The following is a 12,960-nucleotide window of genomic DNA, read 5'->3' as shown; positions in this document are numbered from 1 at the left end:
TACAACCCGTGTTGGAGCACAGGGCTGCACATAAGGCTGAACATCATACTCAGTATTTACAGCAGCACTGTTTACACTGTGTTTATGTCAAATATCTGGATTTCCCATGCCTTCCCTTTTCATCTTGTTAGTGTACCTTGTATGATCGCATTAACCTTCGTCGTTGATGACGATCAAACCCTAACCCAAACCCAAGGCAACAAGAAAATGTCAGTTTTATTTTCATGAAATTGTTCTCCCAAGTCTTGATTAATCAGTTAAAGAAGAAAATAATCTGTACTTTTTATTTTAGTTTATTTCTTTAAAAAGAGATGAACAGGGTTATCATGAAAAATGAATTAAACCTCAGAGAAAACAAACAAACAAAACAACATGGAAATATCACTCAATCTGTGCACTAGAAAGACCCACTGGGAAAATTGTATAGCTGCTTTTACTGGTGTTTAAAAACAAAAAAGATATGCAGGTTATCAGAAGTTTAATTGATATCCTCAGGCATCGTAGTTCAGAAGGCTCTCCACAGCAATACATCAACAACATGTTTCCCCAGAAAATATTACATTATGGAAGTAAATATACCAGTTTACAAGGTCTTTAAACAGCAGTGTGAGCAGGCATTGGAGACAACAGCCTGGGCGCGCACACACATATACCCACAATTTCACTAAACGTATGCTCAATCATGCTTCTCTGTGCTGTCACATGTAGTTAACAAAGCGGCCCGTCATTTATTGTAGATTAATCCTCGTTCCACACAGTGTCGGGACCTGCACTTTACCTTGTTTTATCGTCATTAAGGGAAAGACATTGAAGAGCTGAGGAGCATGCGGGACGAGGACAAAAAAAATGAGCAGTGAGGCGAAGATATATCCAGTAAAGGGCGATATTGCATGGGGAGGCAGGGAAAACGGGGCCCGGTGAAGAAAAAGAGAAGGAACCTTTGACAGATGAAAGCTACAGTGGATTTGACTGGAATACAGGAGGTGAAGACAGACAAAGAGAACAAGATGTTCCAGGTTACATTTTAATACCTGGCTATTTCTAGTAGCTCTAGCAATGTGTGATGTTACTGTAGGTCATGGAAACAAAAGAGAAAAAAAAGAAAGAAAGAAAAAACACAGGATGTGAAAGACAAAGAAACAGTTGTACTGGAATACAAACAGAGAAGTGCTGAGAGATTGAAGCTTCCTGCTTTAATGAACCCTCCAGCATCAGCTCTGGCCTCCGCGCTGTAGCCAGGAGCGCCTGCCCTTGCTGTCAAGACCATGTCCGAGCTGTGCAGAGCACCAGTGACAGCTGTACCAAGCTTCACTTTGAAGTCCAGAGTGCAGCAACAGGGTAGATAATGACCCCGCCAATCTCCTCCCAACGCCCTGTCTGCTTCCCCTGGCCTCTGTGCAGGGTAAAAAGGAAGGCCTAATGAGCATACTTTTCTGAACAACTTTCACTGAAGGCAAATGCATTAATTCTTGATCCACTGCCACACTTTATAGTGCTCAGTCTTGCGAGGGAACGGGGATGAGTCAGGGTGAGAGGGAGAGTCGCTAATGCATGTTTCAAAAAAATAAAAAAATAACACAGAGTGGAAAAGACAGGACGCAGAAATGCGAGGATGGTAAGCGAGGGATCTGCATCTTTGTTGAACAGCGTGACACTGAGCAAGAGAGACAAGGCTGAGATGCACAAGTGACTGCTGGACTTAATGACGTGGAGGTAAATAAGCTTCCATCTCCTTCCCAAACAGTTAAAGGGGGTAGCTGTCCGATATCTGGCGTGATTAATTAGTGTTTACCTGCTTAAGATCCCAACCCAGGTTGCCGCCCGAGGATAGAAGTTGAATGCTTCTTCATTTGGCCTGTCAGGGTTACAAAGCAGAGAGGTAACCCAAATCAGCTCTGCCAAGGACAGCTGCTTCATCACAATTATAACAAGGTGTCTGCCTGCTGCATCCATACCTGAGGCACTTCAAAAGGGTCGGGGCTAATCAATCTGTAGCACTTCCTGCCAGCGGCGGTGGCTTCACTTTTCACCAGAAGATGTTTGATGAGAACTAAAGTTCCAAACAATGTTCGATTAGCGAGATCAGGTTCAATGTGGCAAAATTGAACCATCACAGTGAAACAATTCCTCATAACAAAAAGCCTCAGGGAGATGTGAGAGAAGAGAGAAACCAAGTTTCCGCTGTCACAATTGCGTTTAAATGGTGACAGATAATAGCAATTTTTGTAGGTTTAGAGTGAACTCATTTTTACTCTCATTTCCTCTGGGTGAGGACAAATACAATTACTTTCTTTGCAGCAGAGGCAGCAATCATTCCATGCTTTTTCTTTGGCAGCTTAAACTGCCTGGCATGTTAGCATATCTTCAGACAACAGGTTATCTACCTTACTGGACCGTTTCCTCCCTATTTGAGTCAGTTGTTATCTGAGTCCCCCCCCCCTCCCCCATTCATCTGATGATGAATGATCTGCTAATGCCCTGAGAGATCTTTACCTGCAAGACTGCAAGACACTGTATATCACATGAAAAGCAAACAAAACACAAACACGCTATCGACTCCAGCAGGAATTGCACCGTAGGGTCCATAGATCACACTATTTTAAGGCACACACACTTCAGACAGAACAAATAAAACCGTGCCCCGAGGGAGGAACCAGTATGAAATGTCTCAAAACAGCTGCTGTTTTTATACTCATTGTTTATCGGCTGGCCAGCATAAATTAACTGTGCCCATTGTACGGTATACATTTTAGGACATCGTCAGGTCTCAAGAAAAAAGTTGTCAGGTCTCAGTTCTCAAGAAAAAAGTTGTCAGGTATCAGACAAAAAAATGTCAGGTCTCAAGAAAAAAGTTGTCAGGTATCAGACAAAAAAATGTCAGGTCTCAGTTGTCAGGAAAAAAGTTGTCAGGTATCAGACAAAAAATTGTCAGGTCTCAGTTCTCAAGAAAAAAGTTGTCAGGTATCAGACAAAAAATTGTCAGGTCTCAGTTCTCAAGAAAAAAGTTGTCAGGTATCAGAACACAAGGTATCAGAGAGAAAATCTTCCTCCTGCAGCGACTTTGTCGCTATATTTAGCGAGTTTTCAGACGACCTTAGGGACTTTTTTTCTGAAACGCGACTAGCGACAAATCTGGTGACTTTTTCTGCCGTTATTAGAGACTTATTTATGACGACTTTTGACGTGAAAGCGCGTATCGCTCTTACTCTCAATAAGCAGCGGGTGCTGCGGTGGGCACCTTGCCCGTGCCAAAGCGCTCACAGATGGAGGATAGTCCTCCTCCAGCGGCTATCAGGGCAGGGCTTCCGCACTGACTGTAATGCAGTCAGTTCTTCTTTTACTGTTATGTTGTTTTGTGGACCACAAAGTTTAAAACTACACACACACACACACACACACACACAATAACTCCACCAGAGTGCCTGTTTCAGGTCACTTTTGCCGGGCCAAGCCCGGATAAAGGAGCAGGGTTGGAATTGTGACATAAAAAAAAAAAACAATAATTGCTAAAAGAAATTTAATTTGTAGTTCTAAATAAATTCTAAATGAATTTAAGACATTTTTTACTGACTTTATGTCTCTTCCACGATGTTATTTCTCTCTCCAACAGTGTAGGTTACAATTACATTAGCATGACCAATTATGCAAATTAGGCGATGACATCATTTAGCGACTTCTAGCGACTTTTAGGACAACCAATAGCGATTTTCCTTACTGAGGAGTTGGCAACACTGGTCCCACCCGAATTGATTTCCAAATACGTCATCAACGTGTGACAGTGGGAGAGCGTAATGTCATTGCGGTTCAGGCTCCTAACGACACAAGGGCTGTATCCCAATTCAGGGTCTGCAGCCTTAAAGTGCGCAGCCTTAACGGTCCACAAGGGCTGCGTACTTATAGGCCGGAAGTGAGAGGCTTGTGAAATGGGACGGTCTAGCCTCCGTCGCGCTGCCCCGGATGCCTAGCAACCATGACACTAACAGCTGGAAACGTTTCATACAGCTTTGTTTGACAGAAATGAAGGAGAAAATCTTTTGTTCATTTGTTTGTTTGTACATGAGCTTTGATTTGATAAGTATCTGAGGCTGACTGTGAAATCATGATTATTGGGCTTCACTTCTGTACTGAACAGTCATTTAAGATTACCTAGTAAATAACAATTAGCTAATGTTGTTCATGAGACTAAAGTCATCTCACTTTGGTAATGTAAATATAATATGGCCAATATTAAAGTTATAATTTCAATCATTATTAGTTATTACAGCAGTGAATGATCTCTGTTTCAAATACTGAGCTTCAGTAAAGATTCAAGCTGCATTTATTTATATTATTTATATTTCCTGTCACCTTAAATCTTCACTCAAAGACAGGTTTCTTTGACACAGTATATATAACTGTGTTATATATATGAGAGACAAATATTGTTCTTTTAATATGTTGGCATTACTAAATTTGTCTCAGTGCTTAATTTAAAATCATCACATTCTCTGTAAGATTAAGGTCAACTATTGAACGGCGTATATTTTAAAGTAAAGGCTTTAAAACCAAGTTAGTACAAACATTGCTAATGTCACATAACTTTGCCTACATTTGGCCAACAGTAATGTTTTAATGTTCTTCGTTATTAAACATTCGCACATAAATAAGTAACACAATAGTACTTACTTTTAAAAGTTTACTCTTCGGCCACCCCTCTTCGGCCGTTTTTTTTTCTGGCAAAATTATCCACACCCACCGCCGCGCTATGCATGCTGGGATATGTTGGGCCACGAAGTCTACACCGCCACATCCTTAAAATTCAATGAAATGAAGGACGCATTTCAGGACCGCATTTCGAGCAGCCTTTGAATTGGGACAGCCTTCGTCGTGTCGCTGTGACGTAATTGGCCTTAAAATGCGGCCTTTAAGGCTGCAGATGCTGAATTGGGATACAGCCAAGGTAAGTTTAACTTTGGTCGTGTCCAAATTCATGGGCTGCATCCTCCTGAGGCCGCATTTGTAGACCGATTGCGTCACAGCGACGCGCCGAAGGCTGTCCAAATTCGTAGACTCCTCCGAATGCAGCGGACAAATGCGTCCTCCTTTTCCCCGAATTTGAAGGATGGGTCGGGTGTGTCCCTCGTGGCCTACCATATCCCAGAATTCATAGCGCGGCCCAGCCAAACTCCAGTTTCCAACAATGGCGGCTGCTACTAAGTTTTAAAATTACTCTTACTCAACAGCATGAAAGAAATGAAGTTTCAAACTTTCCTTAGGAGGACCCCAGCACGCCTGCTTAAAGAATAGTAAGTGTGCCGATGTGGATGCTTGCAGCGACTGCTGTATAGAGGCCATCCTGCTACACATGAAACACATCAGAGTCATAATTGTTATTTTAGTCACGTGTTTGTTTATTATCCTTATTGTTTTATCTGGGACTGTTTGCAGACATCTCAGAGAGAGGAGACACCAGCATCTGAACAGAGACTCAAACCAGCAACCTGCAGCTCCCTGCTTGGCTGCTCCAGTTTTCTCCTCACTCATGTTGCCCACCAGTGATTTCTAGCTGCCCACCCACACAGCAAGGTTAGAATATGCGCTGAGCCTCAGCACCCAATACTTGGACATGTTTTCTTTATTAAATAATGAACCAGACCCCAAAAAGTAAACAGCTGTTATTGCTAGGCAATGGGAGCAGGATTTGGCAATGCAGCACCTGACATTCCTTACCATGTGGGCGGAGCATGCATGAAATGGAATGTTTTGTAGAACTATGCAACACAAGCACTTAGTTACAGCATTTTTCATTGTATCCAGACACAGCTAGAGACACATCTACAGCAGCATCTCTGTGCAGGACAAACGACAGTTGACGAAGAAAACATCGAAAACTTCACTTCACTCCTCTACAATACTGTGATGGCCAAACCCGTGGCCACACTCTAAAGTTGGTAACTATAGTATTTTCATTCTTCATTTGAACATAGTAATACATTTTAGTTTCCGATAACTTTATTGATTGGTTTGGATACATTTGTTCTATTTGTAAGCGCGCACATTTAGTTCACTTATGTATTCATACTACTTCATTTCTTTGCTTTCTGACTAACCTTTGTCTTTTTATTTCTTACCTGCCATCATCCCTGGGAGTTGCTGGACAAAAGATGGTAGCCAGGGTTTGAAACCATTAAATACAAAGGAAGATAATTGGACTACACCACCACTTCCTGCTGAAGGGGGGAATGTGTGTTTTCTTTACTTTAAAAACAAAGTATTTGTATTTAATTAAATATTTGAGTTTAGGGTTTAATGGGGTTTTTGATTTTCTTCTTTAGTGTTTAGTTTATTAACAAACTAGATTGTACTGCATCGTTTGTGGTTTATGATTGTGTTTTGTTTGTTACCCCTCATGTGTCACAATGGTCTGATCAGCCATTATATATACCCTTGTATGTCATTTCATGTTTTGGGTCAATTATGTATGTTTGGGCAGTCTGTCATGGTCCGGGTGTGTGCCAGTGTGTCTCCCTCCGAGCCGGCGTCTCCACCCCTGGGAGGGGCCTCAGTGTTTTTGCTGATCGCTTACATCTGTGGGTAATTAGCCGGGGACTCATAAGGCCAGCGTTCTCAATCTCTCTTCGCCAGATTCTCTGCTAAACATCAGTCAGTGCAGGCCACCACCATAAATTCCCTACGTGTTTTTTTGAATCACCTTGCCTCACTGTATGTTTGTTTTTTGTGCGCCTCCCTTTTCAGCTACACCTAACTGTCAACCCCTGGCGAAGAGCTTCTACTTGGATGCTGGACCTTCTGGCAGTCCCTCAGGCTATTACCAAAATTACCTACCTGCCTCTCTGCCTCCACGCCAGGAGTTTTTGGATTTACACACCCGGACTACTCACCCCTCTATGTCATCTCCGACCTCCGTTGGCAAGTACGCAGTACGAAGGAGGATTCTGAGCCAAACAACATATTCATATGCCTCCTTATCTATGTTTGAACATCTGCATTCTGTTACAGTGACCCCGACCTTTTCCTGGACCCTTTGTGACTTGCTTTCCAGTCCAATCCCCGGAATAGCTGTCCTCTCTGACCCGGACCAGATCGTTATTTAGTTTAACGTCTACGCTCACCTTTTGTTTATGAATATTTTGTGTAAACATTAAACATTATTCTTAAAATATACTTACGAGCTGTTCGGCGTCTTGCGTTTGAGTCCTGTCACTCGTCTGAAACGGTCTCGGCCGTAACAGTAGAATCTGGCCAGCAGTTATGGACTCAGCAGACGCGGAACGGTCAGCCATTCAGAGGCAGGGGGCGATATTAGAAAGTCATGAACAATCTATTCAGTTCCTGTTAGCCCAGCAGCAGACTCTTAGAGATGGTCAAAGTAAAATACTGGAGTCCCTCCAGGCTCTACAAGCGGATATTTCTACTGCTGCTGGTTCCGCCTCGGGCCCCGCGGGCCAAGACTCCGGTACACCAGCTCCTCTGCCTCAACCTGTTGCCGTTGCATCTCCACCTACATCAGCTTTCCGTGATGCTACGTCCCCAGAGCCCGAACCATTTTCAGGGGATCCAGGGAGTTGTAGCGGGTTTTTGCTTCAGGTCGACCTTGTTTTCGGTCGTTCTCCACGCACATTTGTTGCGGATTCTAATAAGATATCTTATTTGGTGGGTAAACTGCGTAATCATGCACTTAAGTGGGCGGAGGCGTATCTATCGAAGAATCCTTTGTTAACCTGTTCTTATGAGGTGTTTTTGGGGGAATTCCAGAAAACGTTTGCGCACCCCATTTCTGAGGGTAGTTCTGCGCAGAGGCTGCTGGATCTTCGCCAGGGCCATCAGAGGGTTGCCGATTTTTTGATTGATTTTCGTACTGCCGCCGCCGAAACCGGTTGGCCTGACGACGCTCTGCGTGGGGTGTTTTTCCGGGCATTGAACGAGGGTATGAAAGACCAGCTTGCCTCCCGTGATGAGCCAAAATCTTTTGAGGAACTGGCGTCCCTCTCCCTTCGCATTGACAACAGGTTGCGTGACAGGGAGAGGGACAGGAACTACAAATCCCAGCGCCGTTTACCGCGCTCGTTTCCGGGTACGTCACCATCGCCGCCTCCGACTGTGGACTCGCATGAGTTTGTCGCCTCGGCTTACGTCACTAATCCCGAGCCGGAGCCTATGCAGATTGGCCGGTCACGGTTGACACCGGAGGAGAGGGAGCGGCGGCGTCGGGCTCATGCCTGTTTTTACTGTGGCTCGCTGGAACACTTGATTGCTGCATGCCCGAAGGAGGGAAAAGGTGTCGCCCGCCGGTAGAATCGGGGATACGGGTGGGCGGTTCGAATTCTGGTCAGAAACCCCGTTTACAACTCCCTGTCACCTTGGAGATGCTACAGATTACTCATTCATGCACAGCCTTATTAGATTCTGGTTCTGAACAGAATTTAATCAGTCTCGATCTCGCTGAACGATTAGGCGTTCCGCTCGTGCGCCTTGAGCCACCCATTCCAGTTAGAGCGATTAATAACCAGGTTTTCACTAAAATTTCTTTTCACACTGGTCCAGTGTCACTGTGCACTTCGGGGAATCATAGGGAGAAACTCACCTTTTTTGTCCTCGATTCACCTGATACTCCGCTCACTTTGGGTTATCCCTGGCTGTGCTTACACAATCCGCACTTGGATTGGGAGGGGCAAAGGGTTGTCAGCTGGAGCCCTTTTTGCCACTCCAATTGTCTGACTTCCGCCCGTTTTCCCGGCCCGGGGGAGGCTACGGGGACTGACGAATATGTCCCCGATCTCTCAGGGGTGCCGCCTGAGTATCATGATTTGCGGGAAGTATTCAGTAAGATCAAAGCGCAGTCCCTACCGCCCCATCGCCCTTATGACTGTGCGATTGATTTGCTCCCCGGAGCGTCCCTGCCCAAGAGCCGGTTATATAGTATCTCTAGGCCTGAACGTGCTGCGATGGAGGAGTATATTAGGGATTCACTAGCGGCTGGGTTAATCCGTCCGTCTTCATCCCCCGTGGCGGCTGGGTTTTTTTTTTGTAGACAAGAAGGATGGGTCTCTTCGGCCGTGTATTGATTTCAGGGGCTTGAATGACGTCACTATTAAAAATAAGTATCCCTTGCCACTCATTAGCTCCGCTGTTGAATCGCTACAGGGTGCCACGGTGTTCACTAAGTTAGATCTTCGCAATGCTTATCATTTGGTGCGAATCCGTCAGGGAGACGAGTGGAAGACCGCGTTTAACACCCCCCTGGGTCATTTCGAGTATCTCGTTATGCCTTTCGGTTTAACGAACGCTCCAGTGGTGTTTCAGGCCCTAATAAATGATGTCCTACGGGATTTCCTCGACCGTTTTGTGTTCGTCTATTTAGATGACATTCTTATTTTTTCTAAAACTTTGGCTGAGCATCATTCACATGTCCGAGCTGTCCTTCAACGCCTCTTGGAAAACAGACTGTATGCCAAGGCTGAGAAATGTGAGTTTCATTTGACATCGGTCTCTTTCCTGGGATACATTTTGGCAGGGGGGCAGGTGAAGACGGATCCGGCTAAGGTGAAGGCGGTCACAGACTGGCCTGTGCCTTCTACTCGCAAGCAACTCCAGGGGTTTTTGGGATTTGCAAATTTCTATCGTCGGTTCATAAGGAACTACAGTCTGGTGGCAGCTCCGCTTACACGCCTTACCTCTACGAAGCTTCCGTTCGGCTGGTCCGCCGAAGCAGACAGCGCGTTCACGAAGCTGAAACATCTGTTTTCTACTGCGCCCATCCTCGCTCAACCCGATCCGTCTAAGGCTTTTATTGTGGAGGTGGATGCTTCTGATGTGGGGGTGGGGGCTGTGCTTTCACAACGTGCCGGCCCCTCCTCTAAGCTACGGCCGTGCGCCTTTTTCTCTCGGCGGCTTTCACCAGCGGAACGGAACTATGATGTGGGGGACCGGGAACTGCTTGCCGTTAAGTTGGCGTTGGAGGAGTGGCGTCATCATCTGGAAGGCGCGGCGCTACCGTTCCTGGTGTGGACGGATCATAAGAACTTGACGTACCTACGCGGTGCGAAGAGGTTGAATGCACGTCAAGCTCGTTGGTCGCTGTTTTTCGCACGTTTTAACTTTTCCATTTCCTATCGCCCGGGTTCCAGAAACACCAAACCGGATGCCCTCTCTCGGCAGTTTGACTCTGACACGGGTCCGGCGGAGTTTTCCACCGTTCTTCCGGCCGGCTGTACGGTGGGAGCTATTACCTGGGAGGTGGAGGACGCCATCAACCGGGGCCTCCGGACGGAACCGGATCCGGGCACGGGACCGACTAACCGGCGTTTTGTTCCCGCGGCTGCTCGCTCCAAGGTACTGGAATGGGTGCACGCTTCGAGGTTTGCGTGTCACCCGGGCAGGGGCAGGACGACTTCTATGGTTAAGAGACATTTTTGGTGGGCCACTCTGGACAAAGATGTTCGGGAATATGTGGCTGCGTGCCCTGTGTGTGCCAGGTGTAAGTCGCGTACTCACCGTCCTGCTGGGCTGTTGCAGCCGTTATCTACGCCTCATCGCCCTTGGTCCCACATCGCCCTGGATTTTGTTACGGGACTCCCGGTTTCGGCTGGGAAGACCACTATTCTCTCGGTCGTGGATCGGTTTTCTAAGGCTGCTCATTTCGTCGCTTTGGAGAAGTTGCCCACTGCGGCTGAGACGTCTACGTTGTTGTTGGACCATGTTTTTCGGCTTCATGGCATTCCTGTGGAAATAGTTTCGGACAGGGGTCCGCAGTTCTCGTCCCAAGTTTGGGGTTCTTTTTGCGCTGCTTTGGGGGCCAGGCCTTGTCTGAGCTCTGGTTACCATCCTCAGACGAACGGCCAGACGGAACGTTTAAATCAGGAGCTTGAGGCCGCACTCCGCTGTGTGACCTGTCATAACCCTGCGACTTGGGCCTCGTATCTGCCGTGGGTGGAATATGCCCACAACTCCTTGGTTTCGTCTGCTACTGGGTTGTCACCGTTCGAGGCCTCTTTGGGTTATCAGCCGCCCCTGTTTCCGGAGGAGGAGGCTGATCTTGCTGTCCCCTCGGTCCAGCATCATCTACAGCGCTGCTGTCGGGTCTGGTCTCGTACGCGGGAGGCGCTGTTGCGAGCTGTGACTCGCCAACGTAGCTGTGCCGACCGTCGCCGGTCTCCTGCGCCTGTTTACTCACCGGGACAGAAGGTGTGGCTCGCCGCGAAAGACATCCCTCTCAGGGCATCCTCCCGCAAGTTGTCTCCTCGTTACATCGGCCCCTATTCTGTGGACAGGGTCCTCAGCCCTATGGCTGTCAAGCTCCGTTTGCCTGCTGCCTTGCAGGTTCACCCGGTCTTTCACGTTTCTCAGGTGAAGCCGGTGGTGTCTAGTTGCCTGTGCCCGCCTCCGGTGCCCCCGCCTCCCGCCCGGCTCATTGACGGGCACCCTGCGTTTTCTGTCCGGCGCATTCTGGATGTGCGGCGGCGGGGTAGGGGGCTGCAGTTTTTGGTGGACTGGGAGGGTTATGGGCCGGAGGAGCGTTCTTGGGTTCCTCGTTCTTTGATGCTTGACTCTGTGATGGTTTCTGATTTTCTTAGGTCACGTCGTGGGGCGGGTGCTGGTCGGCCGCCGGGTGGCGTCCCTTGAGGGGGGGTACTGTCATGGTCCGGGTGTGTGCCAGTGTGTCTCCCTCCGAGCCGGCGTCTCCACCCCTGGGAGGGGCCTCAGTGTTTTTGCTGATCGCTTACATCTGTGGGTAATTAGCCGGGGACTCATAAGGCCAGCGTTCTCAATCTCTCTTCGCCAGATTCTCTGCTAAACATCAGTCAGTGCAGGCCACCACCATAAATTCCCTACGTGTTTTTTTGAATCACCTTGCCTCACTGTATGTTTGTTTTTTGTGCGCCTCCCTTTTCAGCTACACCTAACTGTCAACCCCTGGCGAAGAGCTTCTACTTGGATGCTGGACCTTCTGGCAGTCCCTCAGGCTATTACCAAAATTACCTACCTGCCTCTCTGCCTCCACGCCAGGAGTTTTTGGATTTACACACCCGGACTACTCACCCCTCTATGTCATCTCCGACCTCCGTTGGCAAGTACGCAGTACGAAGGAGGATTCTGAGCCAAACAACATATTCATATGCCTCCTTATCTATGTTTGAACATCTGCATTCTGTTACAGTGACCCCGACCTTTTCCTGGACCCTTTGTGACTTGCTTTCCAGTCCAATCCCCGGAATAGCTGTCCTCTCTGACCCGGACCAGATCGTTATTTAGTTTAACGTCTACGCTCACCTTTTGTTTATGAATATTTTGTGTAAACATTAAACATTATTCTTAAAATATACTTACGAGCTGTTCGGCGTCTTGCGTTTGAGTCCTGTCACTCGTCTGAAACGGTCTCGGCCGTAACACAGTCATTTGGTTTGTTAAGTTTGCAGTCTTTGCCTGAGTTCAGTTTTGTTTCTTTGACCTCTTTTATGAGCTCAACATTTATTAGTCTGGTAAATATAATTTTTGGGGGTTAAATAAATGGAAACTATATTTTTCTAATAATTCCTGGGCTCCTCCTGTTTTTCAACTCGGTCCATCACAAATACGTTGGTTCCTCCCTTAAGGACCCACAGTGACACTGGTGATCATGCCCCTTTACACTTAGAGAAAAACTATTTATAATGGTTTAACTTTGACTTTTAACTAATAAAGTCCCTAAGTGACGTCTACTGCACAAACTAGTTCAGTCATGTGACAAGTGAGGCACTCTGGGTGTTCAAGACACCATTTTCAAAGTCTTGGTCCACCTGGTTAGCTAATGAGACCACTATGCTAATTTTAAAAACTTTCTTTTCTTTTTGCAAAGGTAAGCTTTTACTCATTCAGAAATTCTAAACTTTAGATAAGATGTCATAGGTCACTTGTAACCTAGTTTGGTAATATTTCTGAAACAATTTGATCTAGAATCAGTTTGTTAAATATCGCTGTGAC

The 12,960-nt window shown here is 46.7% G+C and overlaps 3 long non-coding RNA genes across 4 annotated transcripts; 2 read left to right on the top strand and 1 right to left on the bottom strand.

Moving 5' to 3' along the window:
- Nucleotides 1-525: 525 nt before the first annotated feature.
- Nucleotides 526-6,126, bottom strand: LOC309692872. Of its 2 annotated transcripts, XR_014272507.1 has the most exons (4): nt 6,111-6,126; nt 1,956-2,050; nt 1,793-1,855; nt 526-1,393 (listed from the first exon to the last, which is right to left on the bottom strand). It is a non-coding gene; the product is annotated as an uncharacterized lncRNA (long non-coding RNA). The 2 variants fall into 2 exon arrangements; XR_014272506.1 differs by having other exon boundaries at nt 1,793-2,050.
- On the top strand, nt 5,150-7,164 carry LOC309692868. The gene is made up of 5 exons (XR_014272500.1): nt 5,150-5,285; nt 5,428-5,565; nt 5,797-6,642; nt 6,736-6,913; nt 7,000-7,164. It is a non-coding gene; the product is annotated as an uncharacterized lncRNA (long non-coding RNA).
- Nucleotides 7,165-11,488: 4,324 nt separating this feature from the next.
- Nucleotides 11,489-12,322, top strand: LOC309692871. The gene is made up of 3 exons (XR_014272505.1): nt 11,489-11,800; nt 11,894-12,071; nt 12,158-12,322. It is a non-coding gene; the product is annotated as an uncharacterized lncRNA (long non-coding RNA).
- The last annotated feature ends 638 nt before the right edge of the window (nt 12,323-12,960 follow it).

Source organism: Aulonocara stuartgranti, assembly GCF_965226115.1.
Source record: "Aulonocara stuartgranti genome assembly, chromosome: 17".
NCBI classification, from domain to species: domain Eukaryota; kingdom Metazoa; phylum Chordata; class Actinopteri; order Cichliformes; family Cichlidae; genus Aulonocara; species Aulonocara stuartgranti.
The sequence above is the reverse complement of the archived record's forward strand: the minus strand, read 5'-3'. Positions and strand labels throughout refer to the sequence as shown.